At 37.4% G+C, this 24,365-nt stretch overlaps 1 pseudogene; it reads right to left on the bottom strand.

Annotated features, from left to right (window-relative positions):
* Nucleotides 1-17,463: 17,463 nt before the first annotated feature.
* LOC139685035 (uncharacterized) lies at nucleotides 17,464-18,223 on the bottom strand (annotated as a pseudogene).
* Nucleotides 18,224-24,365: the final 6,142 nt, after the last annotated feature.

Below are 24,365 nucleotides of genomic sequence, written 5' to 3'. Positions count from 1 at the left end.
ATAGCAGTAATATATGGAAACTAAAAGATACTTAAAACTTTTCTTCAGAATGAAAATACAGTGTTTATTTAATCTTAGACATATGAGCTTTTTTAACCTAACCTCATGATTTGGAGAGGGAAAGGAAAAGTGGCTAACTAGTGTACAGGATAGCATGTTTAAAATTCTTAAAATTCTTGTTTTATGGAAATTAACTTTTTTCTTATATCTCACTTTTTCTTTCTGTTTATTTGGAAGAGTAGTAAGTGACAAAAAGTGTGGTATAGACAGAACATTAATATAATGAAGAGTCTCAAATCTGCACCAGAAACCCTGAGTTCTGTGGAAATGTTAGTCCAATTTGAGGCAATAGAAGGTGGTTTTGAGTGATAAGAAGCAGCATGAGGTATCCCATCTGCCAGCTTACCCACCCTATTCCATTACCTCAACCCACCTGCCTTCTCCGTGACCTTCAGACAGACCACAGAGACTGCTAACATGCCAAAAAAAAAAAACAAGTGAGTTCCAGAGAAAGTGAGTAACTTACAAGCTCACAACTTTTATGAGGAAATCTGGAAGATGCACGCAGAGATGCAGAGTGCATGAAACTGCTGCTCAATGCTGTACAGGCTGTTTTGGTAAAATATTTATTTGTTTATGGCTTTCTGATACTCTGTCTTTCCTTTCTAGGTAAAAGAGACTTTCTTGGTGAAATCAGGTAATTCACCTGTAAGACAGAGACATGAAGAGCACATACCACCTGCCTCTCAGTGTCCAATATTCCAGAGGATTAATTCTTACAGTAACAATATTAACAATGAAAATTGGAATTGAACCTCCTGTCAGCCTACAGAGTAGTAGATTTCTTAAGCTGCTTTTCAATAACACTGAAGTACCTCTTGTGTGATGAACAGCTCCAGACCAGACTAAGGCTCATACAGACCTCTCTGATCCCTTCAGTGATTCCCTAAGCTGTCCTGAACAGGCACCAGTGCTTCCCCCAGTGTGGACAGACTCCTGGATGGAATAGCTGACAGTTCTAACCCTGTAGAGATGGCATTTTGTATGCAGTTAGAATGTGCTAAAGTTGTTATTTATCTTACAACTTTATTATACAGTTGCACATTCAATTTATAAGTCTGTTTTTGAAAACTCAGTCTAAATTATACTGTCTAATACAGGTACTGCATTGGATAAAACATGTTGAGATATGTGAAGCTTCTTATCAGCTGCTTCATTGGAGACCAATACTATGTTAGAGGCAAATCATTCAACAACAGTCAGAAAACACTTTTCATATGCAATACCTGTAGGTGTTGAGAAGAGGAATAGGAGACAATATTTTACTGTATGCTACTGCCATGTGAAGCCAGTACAAAAGCACTGTTTGAATTTAATTGAGTGAAGATTAGGCTCTCTGGAAACAATTCATGACCATTTATGAGTCAATTCCTCATTTCAATGAATGTTAAGCTCCCCTTATTTCCTTTAAGGATTTTTTTATTATTATTTTTTTTTATGAATGATTAATTTCCAAATTACTAAGGCATCTTCTCTTGGCCCTAGATTAAGAAAACACAGAAGGTGTGTGATGTCCCAGGCCCACTGTCAATAATGAACTGTTCAGTTCCTAAACATCAGTTCTTGGACTGACTCTATCAGAGAGAAATGAAAGGGAAAAAACTTTCCATGTGTTTGTACTGGATCTTTACTAAAACAGAAATAATGTTTTTTATTTTGAAACAACTTACTGTCTTGTGTAGTCTGAATATTGCATCAAGAAACATGAAAAGGATAAAGAACTTTTTTGATTAAGGAAATTATATTCATTTCAAACTATCGACAGCCTTGTCTTTAGGAGTGAATGAAAGAAAAACAATCTGAATGCCCTTTACTTTGACATCTGAGCAGAGACTTTTATTGTCAGTGTCCAAATTTGGTGCCCGTGAAGGAACAGGATTAATCTCAACAATATCTCCCTATGTCTGTGAACTGTGTAATATGTATTAATACCTATTATATAATACGTATGAAATATACATACATAAGTTTTGTTGCTGCTCGAGCAACGTTGCAAAAGATCATGAAGGTAAAGCTCTCAATGCTCCAAGGAATAAAATGCTGACACCTAAAAATATGGCAGATAGCGTTGTGTAGATCACTTTACTTCATTTGTACTGCTTTAGAATTAATCCTTTACTTTTTCTCCAGTGTGTTGGTGTTGTTTGAGAGTTCAGATTGTCTCATTTCATTTAGAATACCTTTTGACCTGTAATATTGTTGTAGCCAAGAAGTATTAAAAAAATAAAATAATAAAAAAAAAAGACAGAACATCTAGGGTTTTATTTTGAAGGTAGAATTTACCGTCTTTTCTTTTTCCCCTTTAAAGTCCTCTTCTTATAGCTGGGAATTTTCAAATGATTTGTCTCTACCTTATCCTGTGTATTTTTAATAAGGGTAATGAATTAGGTTAGAGTAATGAGTTAATATAATAAGAGTAATGAATTGGAGCTGAATAAAACTTGGGAGTGTTGCTGACTCAAAGAGGTTTCAGATGTCATATGCTGAGTTTTAATTTGGATGACTGGTATTGGAGGGGTTCAAAGTTTTTTTATTGGTTCTAGGGACTTCCTCGGATTTGTTCATGTTTTCTGGTCATGAATTATCTGATCTCAGGTGGCCTTGCCTTGAGCAGGGTGTCATAATAGATGTCTCCAAGCACTGAAGTGTTCTGTTTGTACAGAAATAGGAGAAGGCCACAGCTGGGAACAGCTTAAAGGCTGTGCAGGCAAACCCAAGGTTTCTTGCAGAGGCTGAGCAAGATTACTTAGCAGTTTGTTGTCCAGATGTGGCAGTCTGAGCTACCAGAATCAGCCCAATAGCCATATTTATTCCTGAAGTAACCTCACAGACTTAAGTATTGATGATGCTGGATCAGCTTTGTTGGCTGCTCTTGTTTATTCATATACCCCTTGATAGCATATTAGTTAAAATTTAGTGTGTGCAACAGAATAGACATTGAATGAGACCCTGTTGCTTCATGGAAAGTTGGGGAACTCTGACATCCAAACAATGAGGTACTTTCTGAAAGTCCTTCAAGGGCATTGAGTCAGAACGGTTATTTAACTTTCCTGTTTTCAGTTTCTAATCTTTAGTAATTTGAATAAGACTATGGTATTAAAAGTATGAGGCTTAACAAAGCAAGAAATCAGAAAGCAAGTGCATCTTTTTTCACTCACTTTCATGAAATAGGAACGATATTATTTCACTCTTCATTTTCCCCTCTAAATATGCTTGTGAGCCTTGTCCTGAAGTCTTTGTCTGGCCTCTGGGGTGGCAGATCTTTATGAGTTCTGATACATTTTCTATGCATTTACTCTGTCTCTTCAGACTTAGGATTTTACCAAATACGCTGGGGTTTCTTACTCTGAAAGAGTTCAGTTATACAATTAAATTCTAACATGAGACTTTAAATGAGACATGTGAATGCAAAAAGACACAGAGTATCAGCCCAGAGTCTTAACTGTGCACTGTAAAGGACAGTCATCTGGCACAGAATGGCTTTTGAATTGTAGGGTAGCATGAGATCTCATAGTACGGCTATAGTAAATCACTACTGAGAACGATACACATGAAAGGAATTAGTTCATATAAACTAATTTAATTTTTTATTTAATTAAATTTTGATGCCTTAGTAATATTTTGTATCTGGATGCTCAAGAGCAGAGCTAGTGCTGCCATGTCTATTCATGCTATCTATGGTTCTTTTTATGAATACTATATTTCAAAATTGTATTGTCTAAACACACATTTCTAGCCATATGCCTGTGTGTTTTGGGGAATAGAGCCTCTCAGAAAACTTAAGAAGAATGTAATAAGAATGACCAGAATAAGTGTTGTTTTTCTCTTTATTATAGTGGGGAGTTTCCACCATTTTATGTGAAGGAATGTTTTTGCTTTCAGTGATATAACTTTGCTGAGGAAAGGGAGAGTGAATTTACAAGGTAATCTGTTTGGATTATTCTGTAAAGTCTTCAAGGAAGCAAATGTTTGAAAAACTGTTAGTGGCCATTTCAAGAATATTGCCTTAATGTGTCAGGCTTCTACTTCTAAAAGTCTTTAAGAGAAAGCCAGGGCCTGAACTTTGTGTGCATATGTATGCAGAGGGCAGCCAGAACCAGCATCCTTAAGGGAGCTGCCTGGGTTATAAGAAACACAGTTGTCCTATACATCAGTGTGCTATTTGATTTGCTTCTGATGAAGCCTGTCAATTACTTCAGAGAAAGTGGACTCTTTAGAAGGGCTGGTGGGTGTGTTTAAACTGTAGTCTCTGTAGCTTCTATAGACACAGCTGAGTTAAGCTATTGAAGCTGATGCTGCTGGCAGTCACTGTTGCAACAGTGAGCGCAGTGCACGCCACTGCATGAGTATTTACTCAGCTGTTGGAGTGTGAGGTTTGCTGTCTGCTGAGTTTCATTCTGCCACTACTACTGGTATGCAAGTATTTTAAGGGATGTGAAACACAAAGAACAAAACTGTTCTTGAACTCTTGGAGAATGTGGAGATGCTGAAACTGTGCATTAAATAAGGTGCAAAGATCCTCATCGTGGCACTGAATGAATGAATTTCAGAACCAGTCAGGCATAAAGCTACCTCTGTGGGACACAGCAGCTTTGGCAATTCCACTCAGAGATAGAATTAGTTGGATATAACAGCGATAAATGGAATAGTATGGATTCTAAGACCTGAATTAGTACCTAATCTTAAGGACTACATATACTACTGGGCTGGCTGGTTAACTCACTTTCTCTGACAAACTGCACTGTGATTTTATGTAGAACAACTGCAAGCTAACTGAGTGCTCCTGTAAATGCTGCCTTTATAACTTTTTGAAAACACCTGTAAAACAGAATTTAAATCATAATGCAACCTACTGGATTTAAGTTTTAAAGTGAAACTCATCAAAAATTCTATCACCTTCTCATGATCTCCAGTGGGACTTTAAAAGACAGAGAACAGTGTTTTGCAATCTCTTTGAACAGGCATCTATTGATCTTATGATGTCCACACCCATTGTGGAGCAAGTAATTCAGTTTTTCAATTTCAATGTGGCTTCCACAGGTGAATGCTAAAACAAACATTTATAGAATTGTATCACTGAATGGAGAGATTACATCTATAGGATTGTAACCACTCCCAAGTTTGGGGGTAGAAATAATTATTAGTGTGCCACATGCACATCTTATTCTTTGAATGGTTTTGATATAGGTTATAAAACACTGTAGGGACTTAAGGAGAGAAGAACACTTACCATAGGAGAATTGCCCTGGCATCACTTGTACTTAGATGAAGTGTCTCCACTTTCTTAACCAATAGTCCTAACGAAATCTGAGATCTTTCAACTGAATGAGATATTCTGAAAACCGTTTTGGGACATCCTTTTGTCAGTACTCTGTGCTGTGATTATACAGCTTTGAATTCTCAACTACACTATGGAAGAAATGAACAAGACATTTATTATGACGTTCATTTAGAAAGGTACATGTTTGATGAAGGTCTGGTGCATAAACATCAGCCAACTTACTTTCAGAACCTGTTTCAAACAATGGCCCAGGACTGACACAAAATTGGGTGACATTCTAAGAATAAAATAAATACCTGACTTTGTTGTCAAGTTTAATGAAATCCAGAAGATTTCTAAACTGGGACAGGGCCCACAGTTTAGTAAAGTTGATCTGTTGTTTCCAAATATTTTTCTTATGAGCTGGCATTTGTGGAAATTTTAATTACCAAACAAAATGAAAAATATACTCCACAGAGATGCAGTTGTCATTACTGTCTCTTGATTATTAACAGCATATCATGTATACGTGGGAAAGACTTCTGTTGTACAATCCATGAAATAGTGTCCCATGTTGAAGGAAAACAGAGCTACTTTTTGGATGGATGTTGAACACCTTCTGTTCTTAAAAATTTTTGCAGGACTAAAGAGGGCATAGGGCCAACAGGAGATGCTTAATGTTTTACAAGGTCAAGTAAAATGAATTTAAAATAAAAGAAATACCTTACATAAAGCCATTATATACGTCCAGTATCTCTTAGGCACATTTTTGTCTCTCTTTGTTTAATAAATACGAGCATTGCAAACAAGATGACTTTATGCCAATATGAATAGAGATTGGTGATTCCTGCGTTACACGTTTCTTTAACCTATGGCTAGAACTTACCATGCATGTCAATTAATGTTTTGTGTTTTACACAGTCAATGCCATATCAATGGTATGTCCTGTAGAAGTGATAAAAGGCCAACACAGTAAATGGTTATTAATGGATCAATAGTAAGGCTGACTTTGCTGTATGGTTTAGGTTTAGCTTCTACTCTCTATTATAATTTTCAGCAGTAAATTCCTTTATGTAGCATCTAAAAACAAGGTTCAGGAGTGATTTTCAGATTACACTAGACAGAGATTTTCAAAGCTGTCCAGCACACTTTTGAACTGGAAATAATGAAAGTATTCAGCGTGGTCTTTTTCTTTAAGGGTAGTGTGTCTAAATCACCTAGATTGCCCTGAAAATTATAATAAATTTGATTAATACTTTTAACTACTTATCAAAATGTGTAAAGCAGAATTAGATTTTTTGAGGTCTTAGGGATTATACTTGAGAGGTCTTGCGCAGAAAGACCTTTTCCCAAGTCTTTTAGGCCCTTAAAAATTTAGTGTAAACATTATAGGGAGTAATGGGTTGTCAGTGCTTTTACAGTCCTCCTGTAGAGAAGTACTTGCTACTAGATATTAACTAATGATTAATCTGTATTTGGAGAGTTTTTACATTCAGCATGGAGATGTAATTTGTTTTTCTTGGAAAGCCTGGACCAGACATTTGAGCTGTTCAGTATTCTGAAGAGAGGTTTCCTCTGAGAAATGCTTACTTTCTATTTGAGGAAAAAGTTCAGCGTTTTTTTTTTTTCCAAATCAATCTCCTAAATGGGTCCTGTCCACTGACAACAAAAGCATGGAAAGTCATCTGTCAGATGGGAACCCTGTTTGAGTATGTGCAGGGATTTTTGTGCCGTCAGAAGTGCTTTTCTTCTGTACAGAAGGGGCATTCCAGTGTCTTGCTTTTATGAACTTCTGACTGAAAGCATGTTAAAGAGACAAAGTCATATGATTTAGGATACTAAATTACTAATATTTATCTTTTCTCTGCCTTACCAAAACACAATGTTGTTTCATTCTAAAAGGCTAATAAAACAGAACTAGTATTTTGGAGGCATATAAATGTTTTTCTGAAAGTGACTTGAATGGCCATATATTTTAAAAACATTAGGTCTTATGCTGATTAAAATATCTGGACAGGTAAGAAGCTGCAAAGACTGATCAGTGAGTGATGAACTTCTGTTAAAATGCATGAGTGAAGATGCCCTTCTCTTCTGGTTCCTCCAAAAGCTAACCACAGGCTACACCTGAATATGCTTGGTAGAGCCAAATTAAAACCTGTAATTGAACTGCTGTTTGTATTGTCTGTTGCACAAATGTTATACTAACATGAATATTTTTGAAATGTTTAGCTTTTTGTACTTCTATATAGGTCTTTGCTTTTTTTCTTCTTAGTCTTAACAGCAAGCCCTGGATTAGGCTATCTATGTCCTGCAAGTAATCTAACTTTTTCTAGCTTTAGCAGGGAGGAAGTAAGGCTCATGGTGTAATTGGCTTTCTGCATTTACTGGTGCACTTTGTCAAGATGCTACTGATGAAGTCTTATTTAGTTTTAACTATATTACTGCAAGGCAAATGTCAACTCCTCCTGCTTTTCTTTCTTTTGTGTCTTATTAATTTCTCTTTCACATGCCTCTTTGTGCTAGATAGGCAGCAGTCTTGGTAGGGATACTTTTCCTTTCACCCTGCAGCAGGAGAAAAACACTTTAGAGATGGTGATGCACTCAAGGTAGATTTTTCTTGCTATTAATATTTTAAGATTCTGCCTTTGGCAGAAATTTGGAAAGTACCATGTTCTTCGTGAGGCTGCAGGAGACAAGGGGAGTTTTCTTCCAGGTTCAGCAGCAGAATGATTGACACACAAACTGAAACAACAGTTACGAGTGAGTTACCCTAGGACTGCTGAATTAAAACTATTCTAAAAAGACTTCTGCTGCTAGATATAGTCTGGATTGGCCTATTTATCTCTTCTAAAAATCTGTGTGCTGTAGCTAACATATATTGTTCCATTCCAATTTTAAACCTGCTTTGAACAGCTACTGGTTGTGGCTTTCCATTGCAGATCCCTGACATGATTTCTACATCTTTTATAAAATTATTGTAATCAATTCACTAGGCTATCACCTACTTCTAGAGTCTGCCCCTTCTGTAAGACTAAATTTAGTGAGATCCAAGCAAGGCATTTGCAAGTTTCTTTACAGACATGAAGAGTAACAAGGTGTCCCTGTTTCAACTGACTTAACACTTCCTGCATTGCTGTGCTGTTGTTACGTACATGACTGTCATAAGAAAAGTCCTCTTAAGACTAGAGGTGACTATAGGTCACATAGAGTCATGAAATATGTCTTTTATTTAGTCTTTACTGGTTTCTTGGTTATTGCTATCTGGAGCATAAGAAGTAACCCAACCTGTCTGATATTTCACCAGTAAAGCCTAACAGACACAATCAGGAGGCACATTTGTGCATCTATTACAATAAGGCAAGAAAATCTTGCATTAGATATCCCTAGATCTATTGTACAGACACTATAAAAACAATTGTACAAACTCAGGCTAAATAGAGGAATGTGGTAGTCTCCTGAAATTCAAAGGTAAAGCAGAAGTCTAAAATAGTACTGCAATGTAATTAGGTTACTTACATCTAAGATGATGAATCCGAATATTTTAATTAAAATAAGAGTATATGAATTAAAATCACCTAGAGTATTTTGAAAAATACCATTTGCCAAACTGGTAAATCAAGGTGTAACTTAGGTCAAGTAAAAGTACTGCATTAACACAGAAAGAAATTTTGGTATTTTACTTACTGAAGTTTGAAAACAGCTGTGCAACTTTTAAAAATATTTACATTCTTTTGCATGGTTACTTTTGTGTTATTTTTGTAGAAAAAAATCTTTCATATATTTAGAGTTTTAGTTGCTTTTCTAAATACTGGTGTGAATTTATGCCTTTCAAAATATGTGGCATACAGCAACATTCTTTCCATTATGTGTACTAAAGGGTTTGTTCCAAACATAAAGGTAAAAATTTAGAAAAATGCAACACACTAACAGCTGTGCACAGGTTTTTTTCATATTCTTTTTTCACCAGAAAAGGAAGCAGCTTCTGGATTGAAAAATCTCTGTACTGATGTATTGATCAAGGTAGGTAAACAGAGTGGCTTTTAAGGAGGTAAATTTTTCATTCTTCAGATGTTGCAGTTAGATTTTCCTGGCCTGTTGATGTTGGTTTATTTTGAAGTTTCATGTAAAACCAAGGGGGTTTTCCCCTTTTATTACACGGCCTTTGTCCATGGGAGAACTTTTGCCAGTGTTAACTTCACACGTGTGAATACTGCAGCTAATATGGAGCAATGTCCATGCATGTAAATGTAAAGCACATTTTTTTTAGAGAAAGGATTCCAAGACTACACAGTGAGTTTAAATGTACAAATGTGTTATTTCAAACATAAATGCCAGAGTAAGCTCCAAAGCTGGCAGTAAAATGGTAAAAGATCCAAGTGGAAGTCACCACCTGTGGCAAATGGAGCTCAAGTTGAACGAGCATTTGTTACACACATGAAATACACATCACCACACAGAGGTATTTATTTACGTGAGTGAGTCAATAGTGTTGTTGAATTCAGTGAGATTTGTCAGAGGTGGCTAACAGCAGTAAATTGTGTCTTAAAAGCACCTATTGGCATTTATAACAAGAATCACATTATCTCCAAATCACAGAATATCCCTGAAGAGAGTTGTCTAAGTCTGGGGATCCTTGTGCTAGGAGTAAGATTACAGGGCAACTATAATTTGACTGTATCACAAAAACTGATATCCTGCCTAAGAAGGGAATATTTCTAGTGTGCCTTTTAAACTAAGCAGAGTGAGTGAAATTTGTGAATATTTAATCAACCTGAAACTGCTTACAAGTCTGATGTTTCCTGGATGGCATCTTGGCCTCTGGATGTAAGCATGATTTAAGCAGTAAAGGGGATGGATTTTACATTCTGTAGTTGGCAGGGATGAGGCAAGAAAGGAAGTTGCTATCATCCTTTAAAAACAAATCCAGGACCAAGATTATTTACTGTCTGCTCAAGCAATATCAAATTTTCCATTAATCTTATTTTTGTAAGTCTCTGCTGTTTAGTCAACATGTTCAAAGTTTATAAAGACCCAATGACCAGGAACCCAGGATGTTAAATGAGGATAAAGCAAGAGTGGACTGGTCAGTCCTACTGTCTTTTAGAAAAACTCACCACAAAAAGGCTTAGAATGAATAGATAGTTAAAAATTAATTCAAATGATGTGTGTTTTCCCATGTCATAGAAACTTTGAAAGAGATACTATGCTAAATATAAAAACTAGTTTTTTCCTAATGTGACTGTAATATCTGAATGTTTAATAGCACTGCTCAGAATCTTTCCATCACCAGACACTCTCACATGAAGACAACAGTAATGCCCACATGCAAACTCATATGATCCCAATTGAAAAACATTGTTCAGTTGGGAAAAACAAATCACTGAAATATTGCCCTTACCTTTTAGTGACTGTCATTGGAGTGTCCTTCAATCTGATGCCATTATTAATGTTTGTATTTCCTAAAACATGCAACACTTATTCTTCATCTTTATTTCTCTTTCAGCTGTGCATTTTGGCTGACCAGACAAACATGAACCACAGACAGAATTGTTCAGATAGGTTTGAAATTGGGCAGAATGAGTCCAGCCATCCACCAGGAGAACTTTTGAGTTGCAGCCTTGGGAGACACGTAATTATTAGTCAACAAGTAGTCCTCTCACTGGTGATTGATGTACTGTGATTTTTCTCAGTAATCCTTTTTGTGATTCTTCTAATTAAGTGATGAGGGAGATTAATCTGAGTGTTTCTGGACCAAGGGAAAGCCCAACCTTAAGGGAATGTATTTCCACTGTTTTCTGTTATCCTTTCTTTTTTTCCACTCTTTCATGTAATTACTCTGTAGGAAGAAAATATTGACTCATATCCGGGGCTTGCCAGGTACACCTACACCTAAATGAAATCTTAAGAATGACAAATTCTGAACCCACTCTCCCAGAAAGCAGAGATGTTTTCATGTCAATGTGCCATTAGGTGCAGTTGAAACACAATCAAACAAGAACAAGGCCTATGACTTTGAAAGTACTCATGAGCCTTACTCTCTGATCCAAGGTCTTTGAATGTAGTCCTATTGCCAGCATAGAGTTGATTTAAATAATCTGGGGCATGTAACTACATTTCTGCACATCTGCCACTCAATCGAGTAAATGCATCTGCTTTAATGATAGTTGATATAATATAAAATTAGAATTGTTCAAATTGACCATACTTGATCCTGTCTGCAGCCTTTCATACAAAATTAGAGCTTCAAAGTTTTCTGAACTGATTTGAACCAGAAAAATGACCTTATTTTTGATCAGCACTTTGCCACATGTGGCTATATAATTTTTTATGTGGTAGGAGAAACTCTAAAGGCAAATTTATTTCTTTACAAAACCACAGCCTTAAATGAAATGGCAGTCTATGTTTTTCTCAGAGAGAAGCTTCAGCATACAAGGTGCATGGTTTCACATGGTTCTTATAGTGAGTCCGCTTCCACAGTCTTTGAACAATTTACACACTTACTACAGTGGTTGCAAAAGCTCTTTGCATCCTATGAAGGTTTCATATAATTTCCTCCTTTATAAAGTTTTTGATTTTGCAAGCTATAAATGGAATATTTTTGGAAATAAACTTGCAAAAGCTGTAGTTTTTAAAGGTAATATCCGGAAAATAATATCTGGGAAAGGAGAGCAAGCCATTTTTTAATATTTAGTTTCTCTAAAGAAGTCCTTTATATGTGTGGTAATATCTCAGTGAAATAGACCTATTCTCCCTAAAGTTGAAGATTATTTTGTGCTTAAGGAAAGCCTTTCCTCCTTTTCTGCACTTTGAAGACCCTGAGATCTGCTGGTATGCTTCATATGATTAAATGTTATTTCATGTATTTCAGATTCAGAGTAACACGAACAAGGTGTCCCCAGAATCTAGTCTGTCTTCCCAAAACCAACACACAGGAATAAACTTACACAAAGTAAAATGTTCAACTTGTTTGTGCTACAAAGAATCCCTTCATGGAGAGGAACATTGAAGATTCTGTCTAAAAACAGAGTGTGGCTTTGAACCAGCTATTCCCAAGCCCTGTTGATAATGTGGTGGTATGTGTGAGGGGACCATCACCAGACCAGGAACGAATGAAGGAAAGGAGTTGAATGATATGACTGGAATGAGCTGAACCTCAGTCTAGGAGGAAGAAGGAGGGAAACAGGGAAGTAGTAACACAAAGACTGAACAAGACTTTGTTTCAAACTCTTTTAATTTTGAGCATTCTTTTGCTGTATGCTCAAAATCTTATCTTTTAAGCTGTCCTGACAGCCTCAGCTTTTCCTGTCTAAGAGGATGCTGAATTATTCATTCTTCTGCACTGATTTTATAAATTAATACAAGTATATTATTAAATATAGCTGTATACAAAAATGTAAAACTGGGGCAAAATGAGACTTCTGTCTGGAAATATATTGATTGCCTTATTAATTGTACCTTATTTACTTCTTTACAAAGAAACCTGTACATATGACCTTGCAAGCAGAGGTAGAATCATGGATTTGTTCTTGTTGCCAGATGGAAAACACATAGTTATTTCAGAAGGAAATATCTTCAAGCCTAGCAACATATGGGGAAATTATGGCACTTTAACTGCTTTAGAGTAGATGGGAAAATGGTCAAGGAAAATCTGAACACCAGATATTTTTCTGAAAACCCCCCAGAATTGTAAACTGTATCCAGTTATGGGGATATTCACCTGAGAAATTAGACTTCACATCCTCAGTAAGTCTGATGTCTCTGGCACACTAATATCCTCAGAGCCAATCAAAAGAATGACCCTGTCATAAAAGAGTCATCCAAATTACCCTGCTTTTGCTCTGGGATTATCTACGTGGCTCTGTTGTTGACAATCTTGACACTTTTTCTTACTTGGGATTCAAACTGTATCCGGAGAGACCTGGCAACCAGCTGAGATGTGCAGCAAATAGAAACACTCTGAATTTCCTGGGAAAGCTGAGTTGGAATCAGTCTGAATCTGAGCTATTCCATATCAAACTGTACAAAAGGAGCAAAACTGCTGCCAAATCAAGTGGTGTAAGGCCAGAAAGGCATGGACTCACTTTGCATACTGAACATTTGTCTTCTTACTTCAAAGTAATGCATCAAAATTAATTTCCCACATATTTACATGTCATTTAGTTCCTGGGCAATGTGTTATCTCCCCTGATTCAGGGTTGTGAAATATGCTATTTAACATGCATTAATACAGGTGGTTACTCTCATATTGTCACTGCCTTCAAGTGTTTGCTTTAAGCCCATGTTCCATTCAAGTGGAAGCCTATCTCTTTTTATGGGTATTAATCATCCCTTAGTCAGAGGTCTCTCTGTGGGTGCAGGTGAGCTGTGCTCAGGATGTATTGCCCTCAGCAAAGGTGTTGCCTCACAAGTGTGTGCCAGTTTTGCCATTGCTAAGACAGAACGTAGTTAGAGATAAGGCTTAAAACTGAGCCCTACCTGAATTAAAGACACTTTTGGTTAATGTAGGATTGAAATCAGGAAAGTAGATATTAAGTGAAGGATGATGTCTCTCAGCAATCAGGGTGGAAATAGAATTGTGCTACACATGTGAGGCCCAACACCGAGTTGGGGTCTGTCCCTTCCCATGGAAGAACTACTGGCCTTTTTGTTTTGATGCCTTTGTGAGCTTCTTTGTTTCTACTCTCAGGCAGTGCACTACATGGCCATGACTTGCAGATAAGTTTTCATTTAGGGATAGTTGCATGAAGAATATTTATACAGTGGGAGTGCCTGACTCCTTGTAAGAAAATCCTTATAAGGTATCTGAACTGTCCTTTGGAAGAGGCTGTCCATCCCCCTTCATTATGTATTAGTGAGCCAATTGCAGTTCTATCTTTTGATGAAGTTTTTGTACTTTTCAGACAGTTTGCCTATTTTATTGGGATATTTAGGCTTTCATTCATTCTACAAATATTTTTTCCACATTTAAAAAGGAATTTATTTACTTCTATTTATCATATACAGGTATGATAACACTAATTTTACATTTGGATCACATTTTCCTTGGCCTCACCAATAAATAGATCATGTGGGACAATTTTGTTTCAGCAGCAATGTTGCAGTCTTAGCAAAACTGTGACCCTGAAAGATTATTTTCAATAAGGCATGTGAGATCTGGGTAATCAGGACCAGCAGATATATAATACATTCTCAGTGATAAGTGCTCAACACTAAATGATCCTCAGAACTTGACATCACCACGGCTACTCATGTTGTGGGAGTAATCTAACAACTTCAGCTGTAGTTCATGTCCTTTCAAAGCATAAAGATTTTTGGAAGTTCCCTACCAAAATGTTCAGTGGCCACAGAAAAATCAGGCAGTTGTTTAAACAGAAGAAATCAGGAATCCTGTTTTCCTTGAGTTTGTACCTCAAGATGGTTTCTTTTAAGAACTGGGGTCTAGCTCTGAAAGACATAAATAGATTTTTATTTTTCCTGTTCTTGAATGCCTGTTATGAAAACTGTGGGAACGTAGTATTTCTGAAGCCTCTGTCCCATTCACCTTACTTGGCTCACTGACTCAAGTGTAGTTTTTCAGACTAATCAGAGCTGTTCTGCCTTTGCACAATTCCAGTGTTCAACTTCCTTATGGTTTTCTCGGTGTTCTGCTCCAAAAATTGGTGCAGTGCTTTTAATCTCCCTCTTCATTCATCCCTCCTGATTGGAAAATGAGAGGGATGTTTTTTCTTGCATAATGAAGGATCAAGAGATCATCATCCATGTTCATGAATGCTGTTTGAGATATTTTTAAATTAAAATAAAATGGTATGTTTGCAAATTTTTGCCCAGAACAATCTTAAAAAGCCACATTGACACTGCATATTAGAGTGAGATTCCACAGTATGGTTTCTGGGTGAAAAATTTGGCTAAAAGCATTTCACCAGACCAGCACCCTCAGTAGCCTGTGGGGAGTGCACTCTGTGCCAGTGAGTGAAATGAACTGGGTGGTGAGTAGCCTTCTAAAACACAGAGCACAATTTGGCAGGTCAGTCTGTAAGGTGTTCTTGGTGAGAGACTTGCACTGTTTCACAGAGGGATTCCTTGGTGGTAAAGTGTGTTTTCTGAGCTGTAAGATAGCTCCATTACCTTTTCTCCCCCTTGTTTTCTTCTTGCTCTCTTTCAAGGCTTGTTGTGTATTAATATTTAAGTCTTTTTAGTTTCTGGGACAGCTATAGTGTCTTGACCTTCTTCAGAAAAATACTTTATTTCTACATTGTTTTAGGGATTGCTCGTCTCCACATACAGTTACTTATATATAAAATAAATCACATCTATAGATGCTCTGTAACTGCTCTCTAGCATGTCAAAAATTGTGGGAAATCTTACAAATCTTATAGTTGTACAATAATAGCATAAAATCTTACAAATATGGGATATTATAAATTCATTTGTCTGTGCTCCCTTCCTTGTGGTTATTCATCAATGCTAGATAAAATACAATATGGAAATTATGTAAATTACAGTCTTTGAAGCACTTAAAAATTACTTAAGGATATGAGTCAATTAAGGGGATATGTAAAGGTGGCCATCTTAAATAAATAACAAATAAATAAATAAAAATTAGTTAAATAATAAATAAATAGCTAAGTTTAAAAATATATATAAATATATAATTGTGAGTAGCAAATTATTTCCAATTACTTTCATGACTCCCCCACCATGTCTTCAAACTCAAAAGCAAAAAAGTAAAAAAGAAAAAAAAAAGAGAATGGTAGCAGACCATGAGTGCCCCAAAGAGAAAACAGATAAATTAGACAACAAATGGCACATTTTCTCTATCAGAAGTACCAGAGAGTCTCTGATAAATTATACCTCTGAGACATCTCCTCCAACAGACCCACAGCAGATAGTGACATCGCCAAGTGAAATCAGGAAGTCTCTCTGCTGTAAAACTGCAGATCTGTTGGTTTGGGGGGTTTCTTTGAGAGAGTCCAATCATCACAGGGTGTATGGGTTTTCTGTAGGTGCTGTTTTCTCTGGGTTTGTTTATGGGAGAAAGGGAAATTTGGGCGGTTGTCACTAGATATAGTGAGAGCACAATTGTTCCTTACTGCTCTTCATGTGTTGACTTGATCTCTGCTCAGCTTTTAGATGAAGGGTTTGCAATGTGCAAAATGTCTTACCTGTATTATGGGACCAAGCCTAGAGCAGAGGTTTCAGAAAGAACCAAATAGGCAATAGGACATCATGCAAGGGAGTAGGCAGTAAAAGGTGTCTGTTGGGTGACTTGGGGTAGTGAAGATTTATAAAGTACCTTTCCAAGCTCTTGTAAAAGTTGTGCAGGACATGGCTGAGAATCCCCTCTCTCTGTCACCCTGAAGACGGCCCTTACATTGCACAAGTTTTGACTCAAGGGCATCTGTGTCTAAGTCATTAATCAGATAAAACCTCATGGATAGAGACTGCAGGATCAAGCAGCAAATGTAATATAACTGTGTCTTTTGACAACTGGAAAAAATATTCAAGTTTTAACATTGCATGGGTGTTGTCACTTCTGACGGCAGCAGAGCTCTGGAATTTATATTAATTTTAAAAAATTCTATGACTGCACTGTTTTAACTGTTGACATAAGGAAGATCTCATTGAGAATGAATGAGTCATAAAAAGAACTGGGTTTATACACGGTAATTAACTTCATCCTAATGTATGATCTGTTAGATACTGGCACTGGGCCATCATGATAGAGGAGATCAAGATACCTGTTATGCCTACCTCGCCATTTTTTCTTCTTTACTTCTCTGCAAAACAGAAATTCTACATATCCTTAAAATGCAAAGTTTGGAGATTGTAGCAACTAACAAGTTGCGTTAGTTACAAATTTAATAAGTGAAGTGAACAGCAGAAGCTTGATACAGGCTGTATACTGAATAGTGTGTATGTCATGAGTGAATGCAGTTTTGCAAATCCTAACATGTAAGCAAGTTCTGAAGTCTGTGATTATATTGGGTCATCATCCTGGAAAAAAATTCATTGTCTAATGTGAAATATTTGTACCTGTTAGTAGCTAAAAAAAATTGCAGAACACAGAATCACGGAATCAACTAAGTTGGAAAAGACCTCTGAGGTCATCGAGTCCAACCTGTGACCCAACACCATCCTGCCAACTAGACCATGGCACTAAGTACCACATCCAGTCTTTTCTTAAATATGTTCAGGGACGGGGACTTCTCTACCTCTGGTAATCCCAATGTCTGATCACTCTCTCTGTAAAGAATTTCTTCCTAATGTCTAACCTAAACTTCCCATGCTATAGCTTCAGACTGTGCTCTCTTATCCTACTGCTGGTCTTCTGGGAAAAGAGACCAACTCCTGTCTGGCTATAACCCCCTTTCAGGTAGTTGTAGAGAGTGATAAGGTCTCCCCTAAGCCTCCTCCTCTCCAGGCTGAACAACCCCAGCTCCCTCAGCCTCTCCTCATAGGACTTGTGCTCCAGTCCCTTCACTAGCTTCATTGCCCTTCTCTGGACCCATTCCAGCACCTCAATGTCCTTCCTGAATTGAGGGGCCCAGAACTGGACACAGGACTAGATGTGTGGCCTCACCAGTGCCAAGTACAGAGAAAGAATCACTTCCCTTCCTGCTGGCCATACTGTTGCTGACACAGGCCAGGATGCCATTGGGGCCACCTGGGCACACTGCTGGCTCATGTTCAGTTTCCTGTTGATCAGAACCCTCATGTTTCTTTCTTCCTGGCTGCTCTCCAACCACTCTGTGCTCAGACTGTAGCACTCCATGGGGTTGTTGTGGCCAAAGTGCAGGACCCAGCACTTGGTCTTGTTAAACATCATACCATTGGATTCAGCCCATCTATCCAGCCTGTCCAGGTCCCCCTGCAGAGTCCTTCTACCCTCCAGTAGATCGACATTCCCCCACACCTTGGTGTCATCAGCAAATTTGCTGATGGTGGACTCAATCCCCTCATCTAAATCATCAATAAAGATGTTAAACAGGACTGGACCCAACACTGACCCCCTGGGGAACACCACTAGTGACCGGCCACCAGCTGGATGCAGCTCCGTTCACCAGCACTCTCTGGGCCCAGCCCTCCAGCCAGTTCCTAATCCAGGAGAGAGTGCCCTTGTCCAAACCATGGGCTGCCAGCTTTTGCAGGACTCTGCTATGGGATACTGCATCAGTAAATGAAAGTTTGCAAGACAAAGACAGTAAAGCATTAAACTTCATTATACTTAGAGTTTGTTCTGTGTCTTACAGCTCATTTTAGTTTAAATGCAGCATAAATCATTTATTGAAGCTCAATCCTTTGAAATATACACTACCAAACAGATGCAGAATGCCAAAGTTTTGGAAAGTGGTTGCATTTCTGATTGGTTGTCTTAATTTGATATGTAGTTATGCTTTTAAACACAAATTATTTATTTATTTATTCTTTTTGGCATTGTTACGATAACCAGAATTTTTTATTTAACTTTATCTAGCAGAACTGGAGTACTCTGTTAGAAGAGAGAAAAGGAATGCATGTGAAATAGGCATGTAGGTTTTAATTTATTACTACAATAGTAATATAAGTTTTCTTGCAGGTGAAATACTTCAGAAGTTCTGCTCATTGTTAGAAAATGAAAACAAAATACACATCAACATCATAATGGTGAGAACTATATGACTGATATAATTTTGCTGTCAAAAGTGACATCCAAAAGAAAAAATAGCATAAATTAAACTCATATTTAAATTGTAAGCATTTGTCTTAAGTGTGTACATTATGCTTCGTGCCAAGAGTAATATGTGTGTGTGTGTGCTAAAACACTTCTTTAACCACAGAGTGTACATGTATGCTTTCTTTATACTTCTTTTTTAAGACCAAATGAAATAACATGGTTCACGTAGAGATTTTTTTGAAAGCAAAATCTCATCACTATACTTTGATTTGTACTTGTGACCTGTCATGGCATGCTGGGAAGAGGCAGTGAGGAAGGCCTGGGAGCATTCTCTGGAATAGAAGAGTGTCCATGCTAGATGACCCAAAGCATCAGCAACTACAGAGAAGTATCTGGTAGCTGACCCTGTCCTGGGTGTTTTCAGATCCTCCTGGACAAATGAAGAACCATACTATGCACTAACCAGCATTACAGTAGCAATCTGTGACTTTAGGACTTTCAGGCAGGTTTGTCTCTGAAGCAGGTCTTGCTGGCAGCAGCCTTGGCAGTGCATCAGCAGAACCTCATTAAAAGCTGAGTATCCCAAAAATGAGCATAATTTTCATAGCAGGGTGTATGTTTACTGCTTGGTTGAGAGAAAGCAGAAAGGAAGTAGTATCTTTTTCCACAAAAAAAGCACAGTGTTTTGGAATTTAAAAAGGGTCCCTCATAAGTTTTTAAAAGGCGTTGACGTGGTTTCTATTTGTAAATTTATTTTTCTTGACAAAGCGTCCTTGCATAGGAAGATTGTATAAGGAAATAAATGTCATAGTAATCTTCTCTGTGGGTGTAAGTTTTTCATTGTGCAACTGAAATGTGTCCAGCAAAGCCCTGTGGCATGTTGCTGCATATTGCTGCTGTGGTGAATTGGACTACTGTTGCCCCTAGGGTTATGCACACATTGAAGTGCTTTGCTCAGTCAGGGCCTAATTTTGGATAATTTTTTGTTCTTTCAGCTCTTGGCCTACCAACGTTGATAATGATGAGTATGAAAAATAGCTGTACTATGATTATATTAAATGAGCCACACCACAAAGCATGAACCTTCTGGAGCAGGTAGTGCCCTTTTCTAGATGACAGTCTATATTTTGTCTTACTCCTTACACATTTTCTCTTTTCCAATTAATGTAGAAATTAAATATTATTTCTTAGGATGAGTATAGAATTTTGTTTTTCAGAGACTTAATGATTTTTCTGTAACTGTCTGATTTTCTCCTAAAATAATTCATTTTATTGCCATTTAGACAATATGGCTTTTAGCCATGTTCTGCCATCCAAAAATGCCAAGTTAAACAAGTTATTTGTTGTTTGCACAGAGCTTAGCTTATGGAAGTGTTCAAGGCCAGGCTGGACAGGTCTTTGAGCATGCTGGTCCAGCGGAAATTGTCCCTGTCCATGGCAAGGGGGTTGGAACTACGTGACCTTGAAGGTACCTTCCAACCCAAGCCATTATGATATCACTGAATACAGAGGTATGTTGTACTGGTCTCAGACCTGTCTGAGTGATTTCTCTTTCTTTTTTATTAATCCTCTTTAATGAGGCTTTCTGTTCCTGGGTTTGAATCCCCTTCATTTTGTTAGAAATCTTTCAATCTAATATTAAAAATACTGGTACTGTTTTTAGTTTATTCTTTACTTTCTGCTTCTTGAAGTTTGGATATTTCGCTACATAGACATCCAGTCTATAATTGTATCTACAGTTTCTAGATTATTGACTTCATTGTTTTTTATGCATTTTTGGCAATACTTGAATTGTGAATGCTCTGAAATAATACTTGATTTTAAATTGGATCCTGCTTTAAATCACAGAACAGATTTTCACTTGTCCTCGGCATTGTAAAATTTGTGTGTATTAGCTGTCAGTTTGATCCAAAGTCTTAACTGATTATTCTAGTTCAAGGATCACACAAAAAGAGAATGTTGGGGTTTTTTTCTGCCTCAAGGGAAAGGTAATGTAGAAAATGGGAGAAATTGGTACTGAAATGTGTGTGAAAGCCATATAAAAAGCAGAAGCCAATACAAATTGTGAATGGAATTCATGTGAGGAACAAATACACTTTTTAGGTGAAAGCCAGTATATGTTTTCATATTCATACTCCAAATTTTGAGCCCATGTAAGAAATTATGACCTCACCAATGTCAAGGCCTTCACCGACACAGGGGACCATGTCTAGGAATTACTCTCCGGAGTGAAAAATTACTAAGTCATCACAGACGACCCACAGATTGATGTACCCCCTTTACCTGAAGCATGTGATGAACCTCACTGAAACTAGTATTGTTACACTAATAATAATACCCAACCAGAACTCCCACAGGTTCAAGCTAAAAGCAGCATTTCTAACAGCAAAGGAGATGGAGTCTGGTTCTTTGTCCTCCTTCTCTTTCAGAGCAATTTCACCAGCTGGTGCAGCAGGGCTATGTGGTGGTTCTCACACACTATGATAATTTCAGAAGACATGTTCAGACAAAGTGTTTACTTTGTAGACTCTTGTCTTTTGACTTAGAGCCAGTTTCAATCTGTCGTTTAATAGGGTACAGTACTGCTCTGCTCTTTAACCAAGCTAAAAATGGGTATAAGTAACCTATGGCTTTTCCTTTCAATTATAAGGTCATCACTATGTCTTTGATTTGTTCTCATTTGTTTATTGGAAACTGGGCAAGGACAATTGTTATATTACTTAAGGAGAGTATAAGTACTTAGGGAGAGTATGTTTTAAAACATCAGGACTTTGTGTAGTGACATGCGATGGCGTTTTTTTCATCCTTTCTTTTAATACAGTAGTGGTCAAGTCTGGGACACATTGTATAAATGAATTCCAAGAGAATTTTTTCCTGCATATGTTTCATATGTTAATTTACTGGAAACTGGTTTTTTTCAGGTTGTTTTTGGGCTCCTAACTGAAACCTTGAGGTAGGTGTTACCTAAAACACAACAGTCAACAGAGAGGGATACATGTCCATAGAGGATGACTTATACTTGCAGACCTCAAAATCTGAATTTTCAATCATTACAGCAGTGGCTTTGCATCCCTGCTCTGCCACCCACATATCACCTAAATCTTTCTTCTTCTTCATGCCAAACTCTTACTTTCAAATTGCCTCCCTGCACCAGAGTCCTTGATCTTCTCCTCCCTTTCCCTCAGGAGAAAATCCACCTTGTCTCTGACTCATTGCAACATTTAGCCCCCTCATGTTGTTGAGTGTTTGTCCGACAGAGCCAAGATTGTTTCCTCACTCCACCCCTTGAGTTGGGGCTGTACCCAATCTATTCCTTGTATTCAACCTCTCTTTCAGATACTTCCCTATACCTCTTTGAAGATTACTAATGATTAAAAATCACAATTAACATAAATTATGAAATATGCATGAATAGGAGACAAAATGCATACTCTTAAATATTGGTTCATTCTGACTATATATCAGTTTTCAGGTTTCTCTACAAGTCCAAGCAAGCAGCTCAGCAAGCTCAAAGTATTTGGTATTGTATATGTTGTTCTTTGCCTGGTGTACATTATTTGACAATCATTTTTCAGCTTCATTTATATGAATCTCTCAGTAGTGCCAAGATCTCTTCAAAACTCACTACACTTCAGTGAAGTATTTTTGGGTATGTGTCTGTGCATGTGTGAATATATACATAAAAATATTATATATGCTCATGGACACATATTTATCCTTCCATTATGTTAGAGGTTTTTTATTTCCTTTTCTAAGCTAACTGGTGCAGATATTCAGCGTAAACTAAGCAGCTGAGGAAACATGTAGTTTCAAGGTGATTACCAATATACGTCAAATAGTTTATGTGGAGAGCCATATTTTAAAATTAGGAATTATTAATTAATCGGGATATTTAGTGAGAAATGGACAAAATGACCCTGTATCTGCCATGACTGTTACGTTGCAGGCACCTACATGTTATACTACTAGCGAAAGCTGCAAACTGGAATACAACCTTCATTACAGACCTTTTTTTTCCCCTTTATTTTCTTGCCCCCAACACCCCCTCCAAAGCATCTTTCTTTGTTATTATTTGGGTAAAATTTTCAATACTAGGAGCAAGCACTTTGTTCTCTTCTAAAACCCATGATTTGGTGGCTGACAGTGGACCGTGGGGGTTTAGGAACTTTTACACTGTGAGTAGGGTGGGGGAGTGCAATGAATCATTTTTCTCTATTGAAAATTTGGGCTTCAAGGTGCATTCTGGCTCACTGGGAGTATTTCTAAGATGTCCAATGAACTTCAGGGGTTTGTGGTATTTTCACAATACTGTAATCTATTGTACAACTTCTGATATATCTTTCAACACTTTTGATAGGACGCGAATCTGAGTTTGCAAGAAAGTCCTCAAAGTGGCAAGACAGAACTGCCCTCCTTGTTTAGTTTTCTTTTCCTTTTCTTTTATTAGTCATTCATGCTGTTGCAAACTTTTTACAGAAAAAAAAGCCCTTTGAATAACATCATTTTACCTTTAGAAAAGATTCTGTTGAATCAAAGTCCTTTTTATGTTCTGTCTCCTCCTTTCACATTCCTTGCTCAAATGTTGGCTTACTTAACTCAGCATGAGTTAAGTGGATTCAGTTGAAACTCAGCCTCTTTTGTATATCATTCTGAAATCTAAAGAAGATACTTATTTTAAAAGAATCAGTCTATTAGTTTTGCATTCATGCACAGTCTCACCTGCAGGCACAAAGTAAAGCTTGCTTTCTTCCTGTGGTTAGACTCTGGTTCATAATATTTATGGGCCATATTTTGGTGATACCTGATAATAGTTACCAATGTAAATTAAGGTAGCCATGGGGTAGTGAATTTAACATCCACTGTCTATGTGGCCAAGGGACCACCCCAGAAGTGAGACTAATTGGATCCTGTGGGTGTCTCAAACCACATTCCCTTTCACTGGCTCTGCCCCTTCCACAAAAGCTCAGAAGGGAATGTGTAAAAACTGACTTCTGGGGATTTCCTTATGCCAAAGGCATCATTTGATGGGTAGCTGAGGTGGATTATGAACTGTTTAATACTAGTGGAACTGGTACAAAACATGTGGAAGAGACCCAAACTCAACTCACAAATTTTAATTGCATGATGACTCAGGTAATACTTCTTGCAGTTAGGTTTTTTCTTCTCCACCTCTCTTCATCTCCTTAAGAAACACTCCTGTACTCCATACTTTTATTTATGTACCAAACTCTAATTGTTTGCATTGGGCCATTTCAAGCTTCACTTTATCTGATTTAGGTTTTTTTGTTTGTTTGTTTGTTTGTTTTTCTGGGCAAGTGTCTAAGCAGCATATTGGTTGTGAATTGGGGTGGACATGTAGTGATATAATAAATAGACTTAGGCCTGGCCTCT

Source organism: Pithys albifrons, chromosome Z, assembly GCF_047495875.1.
Source record: "Pithys albifrons albifrons isolate INPA30051 chromosome Z, PitAlb_v1, whole genome shotgun sequence".
Classification (NCBI taxonomy): Eukaryota; Metazoa; Chordata; class Aves; order Passeriformes; family Thamnophilidae; genus Pithys; species Pithys albifrons.
This window is presented reverse-complemented; position numbering and strand designations above follow the sequence as displayed.